Raw genomic sequence first — 9,626 nt, 5'->3', positions numbered from 1 at the left:
TGGAACTGCATTGGCTTCGCAGTGCTAATAGGAGTGAAAATTAGTTATGCATTTATATTTTGGTACTGAATAGAGGCATCACCAGGAACAAATGCAACAAGAAGTACTTTTTAGAATCCTCTTTTTCCTACCGTAACCACACTGCTTTTAGCATGAACACTTGTAGAGTTCAAAAGGTGCAATAATCAAAAGTATTTAAGGCTTACGGGACTACAGAACCCAGAAGTGTGAGAGATCACAGATACAGGCCAGCTTCCATAATATAGCCCTGCCTGACTGAAAAATAGTGACACATTTGAGAATGCTGCTTTCTAGAACATTATCCAAAAATGTGGTGCCTTCTGGTGCTCCATATACTTGGAAAGACCCAGCTCAGACTGGCACAAAACAAAAAGCCTGCTGTAGCTGCCAGACAACACTGGATTTCTTCTTTGAATATCCTTCTTCTTTGAGTGTTTTAACTTTACCCCTGGCATGATTCAAGATTTCTGGCACTGCTTGGTTTGTCCCAAGCAGTGACAGGAATCCAGTGTCCTGAACTTCCTTTCTTTCCTGTGGAACACAGACTGGACTAAATTATGTTCTTGAAACTTTCAGAAAGGGAAATAAGGTCATAGAAATATGATTGAAAAAATGCAATCTACTGGAACCATTCAGAACACTGTTCTGTAGCAAAGGGACGACTAGAGGAAACCTTTCTTGTAAACAGACGTGGGAACACTGCTCAGAAAAAAACCTCAAATGAGTTCTGCTTGCACAATAAGCAGTTTCCTGAAGTTACATCTAAAAAAATAAAAGTTTATAATTTTCTGGCAGAAAGTAATAGTGGTTTTCATTTACAGTAATAATGGGATGCATTGCTTCCCCAGACAACAAAGCTGTAGCTCTTGATGAGCTACTGTGTATGTAAATATCATAGGCTGAGTAGGCTGCAACATGCAATCCAACCTGTTGTTCCTTACCTTAATTTTCCAGTATTCATGAAAACCAGTGGTTGAAAAACTTGGAGGAACTTGCCATACCTAAAGTTGTGGCAAATTACTTCAACTAAGGTGTATTATCAGCAATTATAACCTAATTGTGTATGTTCATTTAGAACACAACCCAACAATGGCCATTTAAAAAAATATAGCCTATGGATGAATTTTATTCTTATATTTTTAAGCTTTTTGAAAATTTAATTTTGTTCTGATAAAAATCTCTTGTTGTTTTCCCATTATCTACTAAGCAGGGAAGATATGGGTATTCTTTGACTCAGGAATGCTTTTGTACCAGTTTGTGATAATAAATACATTTAACCTACTAACTAATAAAACTTCTCATTCAAATTCATACAAAATCATCTGAAACAACAAGATCTACTAACCATAGATTCTGCAGTCTTGATGTAAAACACATTATTAAACATGGATTTTAATAGTAATAGCTTTTAGTATCATATATGATCTTTTTTGAATCAGTTAGCATTAGCTGCCCCCAAAATACTTTGGGTAGTTTCAGAATGCTGTAAATATCTTGCTGTCTATTAAGATCCAAAATCTGGAGTGCAGGGCATAACTAATTCAAGGAGTGAAGAAAAGTTGCTTTTCTAGAGTGAAGAAAAGTTGCTTTTCTAGAAATATGTTTTGAATTCTGATTTATTTTCTATTGATTTGATAAATAAAACATTAAATGTTTCCATGTGCTGTTATCTATTTCTTCCTTAGCATCTGCTTTTCAGTAGTACTGGAAAATTAAAATAAGAAACAAACAAGCAATTAATAAACAAGAAGTCAAAAACACAAGGGGGAAAGAAATCTTGTACCTCTTTCTAAATACACAGTGTAGGCACAGTGGCCTCTCTTCTTTGAGAAAGTATTATCATGCAGTATAATTCAACTGCCTACATTGAACTTACTTATTCCTTTTAGCATGGCAACAGGAAAGGGCTTACTGAGGGCAAACTCCAGAAAGCAGAGGAGTAGCTGGTCAGTTCTGTGCCCTGGGTGGTTAGGGTACCAGCCAGATCAGCAGCTAGACCAGCAGCATAAATGGGGGCTATTTTTTCCAACCATTCCTCCAAGCTGGCACCCAGGGGTGGTCTCCCAAGTCACCCTCACTTAGTCAAATTATTACCATAGGGTAGTAGCTCCAGCAAAAGGAAATTATCTCAGCGTCACTTCAGATCCAGCCAGCTTGCTCATCTGAGTCTGAAGCTTGATTCTAACTGGGGGCTTTCTTTCTTTGCTCAGTAGTAGCCCACTTCCAGTCCACTCTACAACAGCATGGTTATCAGGCAGGTGGGAAGCAAAGCTACAGGGGAACTATTAAGCTCCAGACCAGAGAGGTTTGCCCTAGAGTTAGGAACCTCTGATGGAAAAGCCAGCAACAGCCTCCACTTTCCAAAGCAAAAAAGATCCAATTTAAGCATTTCAGCTGATCCTTTCCATGGTGATCCTGCCAGAGAAAAAGAGTTGACTTTTCTTATGTAGGAAGCGCCTAAACCATTTAAAGCTTCTTAGGTAATCTACACATGTATCTAGGGAATATCTAGAGTAAAAACTGTGCTGTCTACCATGCTGCCCCAAAATTTAGCTTGTAGAATTAGATTTGATTTATTTTTAATTATAGTTATAAATTTTTACTTATAAATTGTTTTAGTTTAAAAAAATGATTTTTCTCATTTGAAAGGAAACCCATAGATTTTATTAAATGCACCGGTAATATTGGCACTCTTAATACAAACAGGCTGCATCTACATGAGACACTGACTGTGCAGTAGCCCATGTCATGCAGTAGCATCGCATAGTAGCAACTGTGGTGCACCACTGCTGTGCACTAGCCTTGGGCTACTGCACAGTCAGCATCATGAAAAAGCCGCTTGGTGATGGTACTGTGTCATAACTGTGGTTACTGCTCAGTCATTTAGTACTTGTATAAATGGATAGGATCAGCTGAATTCTATTTGTTTATACAAGTACTAAATGACTGCTCAGTCAGTGTCTCATGTATGTGCAGCCATAGAGTCTGAGCACTGTTATCTGTGCAGGTTAACATTCTAACTCCCCTGGGACCCTGAGAGTTCAACTACTCATTCATTACCATAGAAAATACCATTGGGAAATTTATCATCCTCCATTGCTATATGATACCATATCAAGAGGGCTTACAAAATCTTTTCTATAATTGAGCACATCAAGATATCAAGGGTACATTGCTGAAATCTCTTCTTACTAACCACTGCCTTTATTCTGCATCTTTCTGTAGCTTTCAAGTCACCCAGCATGAATAGTTAGGTGGTTGGAAGTTCCAGATTTTCCCATTGTGTTATTCTGGTTAACAAGTGGACTAAAAATAAAAGGTTGGGTGCACTCCAGGGTACTCTGTAGGTCCACTTCCAAATGCCATGTGAAGTTCTTGAGTGATTTCATGCTATAGTGTAAGGGGGGAGGGAGAATCTCCAGTGATATTTAATTAGAAAAAGGAGGTCATGTCTACACAAGATGCTGACCTCACAGTCGTTACTCTGCAGTCATTTAGTACTTGCATACCCAAATAGTAAATGACTATGCAGTAACCAGCATTACTACACAGTAGCATCCTCGCATGGCGTCCTGGTGATGCTGACTGCGCAGTAGATCATTACTACTGCACTGTAGCATCATATCACGGTTCATTCCCTGCAACACTACTGCGCAGCAGTAATGAGCTACTGCACAGTAAGCATCTGTGTAGACACAGCTGGAATCTCTTTCCACTGGATTGGGGTAAAATTTTTTATCCATTATGAAATACACTTGGTCACTACTGGAGGGTATAGGGTTAATATCTTATTGAGAGCAGAATGTAAGATGTAGCAGTGGCTGTTAGAGGATGTAAGTGCAGGCTTTTGAAAAAGGCCCCTTCAGGAAAAACTTAAGCCTTTTTATTTCTGATTTACAGGAAAACATAAAGCGATTTAATAATAGGACCCTGGAGTGAGGCCAGAGACCCTGGAAAAGAAATGGAAGAAATATACTGTGTGAAGTGCTTGGCACACTATGCGATGTGCTGAATTAAGGAAAGCAAGACCATTTGCTTGTAACATGAAAACCCATTCATCTTGATAACACTGACAGTGTTACAGGACATTGTATCCTACCCTCTTATGAAGCAGAATTAAAAACAATGTCTAACTATGCAAACTTTGATCTCCCCAGGGCCACTATTAAGGTTAAAATGAAGGTATGCCAGCATTAGTTTATCTATGACCCAGGAATATTGCTTCTTAATGGTTTTTGAGCTAGAAATGTTTTTGAATGGCTGGTAATGCATTTATATGTGACAGCAAGTAGAAGTGACATATCATTCTGTACTTGTAACAAAGCATTATAAGAGAGGTACATTTATAACATTCTGTTGGCAAGTGAACACCTCACCCACATTAGCAAAAACTAATTCCCCAAGCTAAAATCACTGGGGCATTACAATGGTGTAATTCTTCTGAAGAATTTGCATACATTATCAAATAAAAAGGAAAATTGAAATAAAGAGAATATCTTGGTGCATGGGGTTGGGGGAGGGAGGAGAGAGAAAAAGAGAATAGGTTATTATAATTAAAATATTAATCTCTTTTCTCCCAAACCAAGTCCTCTGCTCTGGAAGCCAATGTTACTGTTTTTCAAAAGCTATTTTCAAACTGTTATTCAGCTATGTTATTAGGCAGCAAAATATTGCACTTTAGACAATAAAATTAGAAGGGACATTGGTACTGAAAAATACTCCTCAGCTTCTTTCCCCCCAAACCCAGCTAAAGTTCAAGTGCAGGGGAATTGCCTGTCTAAAACATAGAATGATAGAAAATTAGGGTTGGAAGGGACCTCGGGAGGTCATCTAGTTCAACCCCTGCTCAAAGCAGGACGATCCCCAGCTAAATCATTCAAGCCAGGGTTTGTCAAGGGCCTTCAAAACCTCTAAGGATGGAGATTCTACAAGCTCTCTGGGTAGCCTGTTCCAGTACTTGACTTCCCACCCAGTGAGAACATTTTTCCTAAAATCCAACCTAAATCTCCCTTGCTGCAACTTGAGACCATTGCTCCTTGTTCTGCCATCTGCTACCACTGAAAACAGTCTAACTCCATCCTCTCTGGAACCACCCTTCAGGTAGTTAAAGGCTGTAAGCAAATCCCCTCTCAGTCTTCTCTTCTGCAAATTAAATAAACTCAGTTCCCTCAGCCGCTCCTCAGAAGTCATGTGCCCCAGCCCCCTGAGTATTTCTTTTGGTCCAATACTCCAATCCAATCCTCCAATTTGTCTAGGTCACTCTGAATCCTAGTCCTATCCTCCAGTGTATCTACTATACCTCCCAGTTTGGTGTCATCTGTGAACTTGCTTAGAGTGTAATCCATCCCACCTTCCAAATCGTTAATGAAGTTTTGAACAAAACCAGACCCAGGACTGACCCCTGGGGCACTCTACTTGATACTGGCTGCCAGCTAGACTTTGAGTCATTGGTTACTACCTGTTGAGCCTGACAATCCAGCCAGCTTTCCATTCACCTTGCAGTCCATTCATCTAACCCATACTTCCTCAGCTTGCTTGCAAGAAGGCTGTGGGAGATGGTATCAAAAGCCTTGATAAAGTCAAGGTATGTTGTGTCCACTGCTTTCTCCACATCCACAGAGACAGTCATCTCATCATAGAAGCAATCAGGTTGGTTAGGTAGGACCTGCCCTTGGTGAATCCATGCTGATTGTTCATAATCACCTTTTTCTCCTCCACATACTTAGAAATGGATTCTTTGAGGACCTACTCCATGATTTTCCCGGGGACAGAGGTGAGGCTGACTGGTCTGTAGTCTTTGGATCCTTCTTCCCTTCCTTAAAGATAAGCACTATATTTGCCCTTTTCCAATCATCCAGGATCTCCCCCTATTGCCATAAGTTTTCAAAGATAATGGCCAGTGTCTTTGAAATGACAGCAATCAAAGCAACATCAAAAATTAGACCCCAACCCAGGAAAACTACCTATTTTAAGCATGTGAGGAGTCATCCCACTGATTTCTTTGTTGGCTCTCACCCACTGCATCCCAGAAAGACACTGACAATGAGAAAATTCATTGAAGAGACACAAAAATGATAATGCATCCACTTGAAATATAATCTTTTGACAGACATGGTTTCATGTTCTCTCTTTCTCTTTACTCCAAATGTATATTCCCAGAATCCACAAGGTATTATTAAAAATAATGCATTATATTTTTAAAATAACAGAAAAATCATAGTCTGTCTCAGCTGCCTATAATCACAATGTGACTATCAAGTCAAGAACTGCTATTTATACAAAACACATTAAAAGAGAAGGTGGAGTACTGTATGTTCCTGAACTTGGATATTTTTATTCCCACACATCCTTCTTTGTTCAAGACATCATTAAATCTAGAAGCTAAACATACTGGATAATGATAAATGACATAAAATATCATGCAAAGCATTTGATACAAATGCTGACTTAAAACAAATAATACAGCTGGTCCTGGATGGTCCAGAGGCTCCTGAATCTTTTGGGAAATAATTTGTTAGAAGAGTCTCTGGGGGGTTCATTCTGTTGCCTGAGAGAGTAAGTCAGAGAGTGGAGAGGACAGCAAGCTTGCAAAGATGAGCCTTTTTCTCCTTGAGGATGGAAAAGTTCTGACTGCATTACAGGCATTCTGTATGACCAACTATTACAAAAAATAAATTATGGTGTCAGAGAGCTCATTAGAAGGTAAAAATGGTCATGTTAACAGCTGCTCAGGAGCAGAAGGGTAGACAAGGGAAATATCATATGTGTTGGGGGAGAATCACCAGTGTCAAGAAAGACAAAGTGGACTTTGTTTGACCCTGAACACTTTTTTTGAAAATTAATTGGAGAGTATTTGATCCTGTGCTGAACCAAAAATAAGTATTTCTTCATTCTGACACTTGATCATTGGCGTAAATGATGTGCCCATATTATTTTTTTTATCAGGGTCCTGCTGAAAAAACAAAACAATATCTGAAACACTGGCAGATGCCCATCTCCCTTTATGCAAAAGTGTTGCCCAACTTTCCATTGGTAAATTAAAACTTGGACTTCATGTCTTGGAGTCTTTCCCTCAATCAGCTGCCACTGCCTGCAGATTGTCCTAAAGGAAAGAAAGGGCTCATTTGTAACTGTTATACTGTCAGTGATTAAATCTCTATCATTAGAACTAAATTCAGATTCTTCCACTATTTTTCATACTTAGAGCAGCATGGAGCACTATATATGATTGAACAAAAGTCTATATGAGCAAAATGTGAACTATTATCCATATTTGAACATATCCTAGTATAATGGTCCTATAGATAATGTGTGGCTTTGTGATACTTATTTATCTACCAACTTTAAGAAGCTATCAGAGTGAAATATTTAAAAAAAACCCCAAAAATCATAACCTTACTGAAAAGATACAGACCTGTTAATTTTATTTAACAAGGAGTCCATTATAATTTATTCTGGCAACATATGAGTGATATTTGATTTTCTTGAAATAATTGAGATTAATTCAAAATACTAACTAAACTGAATTCATTACATTACTATCCAAAGTATTGGTAAGTAATAATCAACGTTTCAGTCATTGAGACTAGAAGGAATCTAGATTGAGCAGGAAGGAAACAAACTTCAGGGAAGGAAAGTAACATTCTCTTCTGGTAGGCTGGATTTTTGTGCCCTTAAACTTCCTGGCACTTTATTAATAAATTGTACAGTTTGCAAAAGCAATACATTTCAATTACACATTTTGCACTGCCACTTTCAAGTCAATGTCCTGTTTTAGTAAAATATACGAAATAGTTCAAAAATTGAATTTGGTTTCTATTTTAATAGTATTCTCATCATTTATTCATCACTAAAGTTTGTTCAGGTCACAAATCTCCTTTCAAGTAGCTTTTGTGGTTTACCAGAAAAAAACCCCACAGTCTATAATTCAGACGTGACTTTAAGCACACTTGATTTGTCATTGTGCCCTCAATCTGTTCTTTTCAAGCCAACACAGTAGAGATCTGCAAAGATTTTGGGATGTTAAGAGAGAAAATCTCATGCTAAAAGATCTATTTTTTCTTTATTTGAAACAAGTATACTGTCTAAAACTTGAACACATACAAAGGGCAATAACATCTTACCTAAAGCTCAGGATATTTTTTGAATTCCCAAAGAAAATGTTTTTTCAGAAACCTTAGAAAAAACACTTGTAAAGACATGTATGAAACAAGTAACCCTGATTAAACCAGCAAGTGCTCTATGCATATTTAAATGCTATTGATACAACACAGCAACTGAATATAAATTATCTCTTTATGGAAAGGAATAACTATTACTAGTATTATGTACTGGTGGTACTAACAAACAGTACAAAATTCCCATCCAGGTGTTTTTCAAGTGATTACAGACATGATACATACATCTCTTTCTTTAGAAAAAAGGTTTCTGGAACTGCTGCCCTGGATCTGGAAGCTAAACTTAATGGCAAGGTAGTAACCAAATATGACTGTGCTCTAAAATCATAGGGCTGGAAGAAACCTGAGGAGGTCAACTAGTCCAAACCAATAATCAGGCAGGATCATCTTGTCTAAATCATCCAAGATGGGTGCATCTACACATACTATTATTGTGCAGGAATAAACTATAGAGCTTATTGCCCCACAGTTTATTGCTCCTGGGTGCACTGTTTGAACATGCACCTGGGAGCAATTAACTTCAGAGCAATCAGCTGTGGAGTTTATTCATACACAGCACATGGAGCCAGGGTGGAACAGCCCCAGCTGGCAGGGGGCACCGTGGGCCAGCCTGCCAGCCTGGGGCTGCCCCCCTGGCTCAACATGCTGTGGAGCTGGCTGAGCACAAGGGAACTTCAGTGTGGGGCTAGCTGGCAGGCAGCCCCCAAAAGAAGTACCCTTGTGCCCCAGCTAGCTGGGGCAGTGTCCGTATGTGCACTTCTGTGGACTTTTTTACTCTGCAGCAGGATAGTATTTATATTTACAAGTACTATCCTGCTATGAAGTCCAGCCTAATAGGGGTGCACATGTAGATGCCAAGATGTTTGCTACATATGTAATTATCAACTGTGCAGTAAACATCTCATGTAGATGCATCCAACTATTATTTGTCTAACCTGCACTTAAGAACTTGATAGAGAGTCTACAACCTTTATCAGTTATCCAGATAATATGTAATCAAAGAAGAAATGTCAGACTTGGATGATGACATGAGTGAAAAACTGTCTGAGATTAAATCTAGGGGGTGAAATATGATGGCAGAGGCTGCCCCATTATAAAAAGGATTTTCCCAACTTGTGTTAGGTTAATTCCCAGTCTTAGAGCTCCTCTGCAACACTGACAGCTTCATGTAGCATTGGTAGCCAGAAACTCTTTCCTCCAATTAATGTTAGCTAGATTATTATGCAGTTGCAGTCACAACCCCCTCTCTACCCCTCCACACCCACCTGTGCCATTACCTTGGCTTCTTCCCATTACATGGTCACTGTGCGGGAGAAACTGCCTACAATCAAAACTCCCCACAAAAGGCCTCTGCTGCCAAATTGCTGCTGAAGCCTCCTGGCTCTGTATGGTTGAACAAAATGGTTCTGCTGGCTGAATCGGACTCAT

The sequence above is a fragment of the Alligator mississippiensis genome, chromosome 1 (assembly GCF_030867095.1).
Source record: "Alligator mississippiensis isolate rAllMis1 chromosome 1, rAllMis1, whole genome shotgun sequence".
NCBI lineage: Eukaryota > Metazoa > Chordata > Crocodylia > Alligatoridae > Alligator > Alligator mississippiensis.
The sequence above is the reverse complement of the archived record's forward strand: the minus strand, read 5'-3'. Positions refer to the sequence as shown.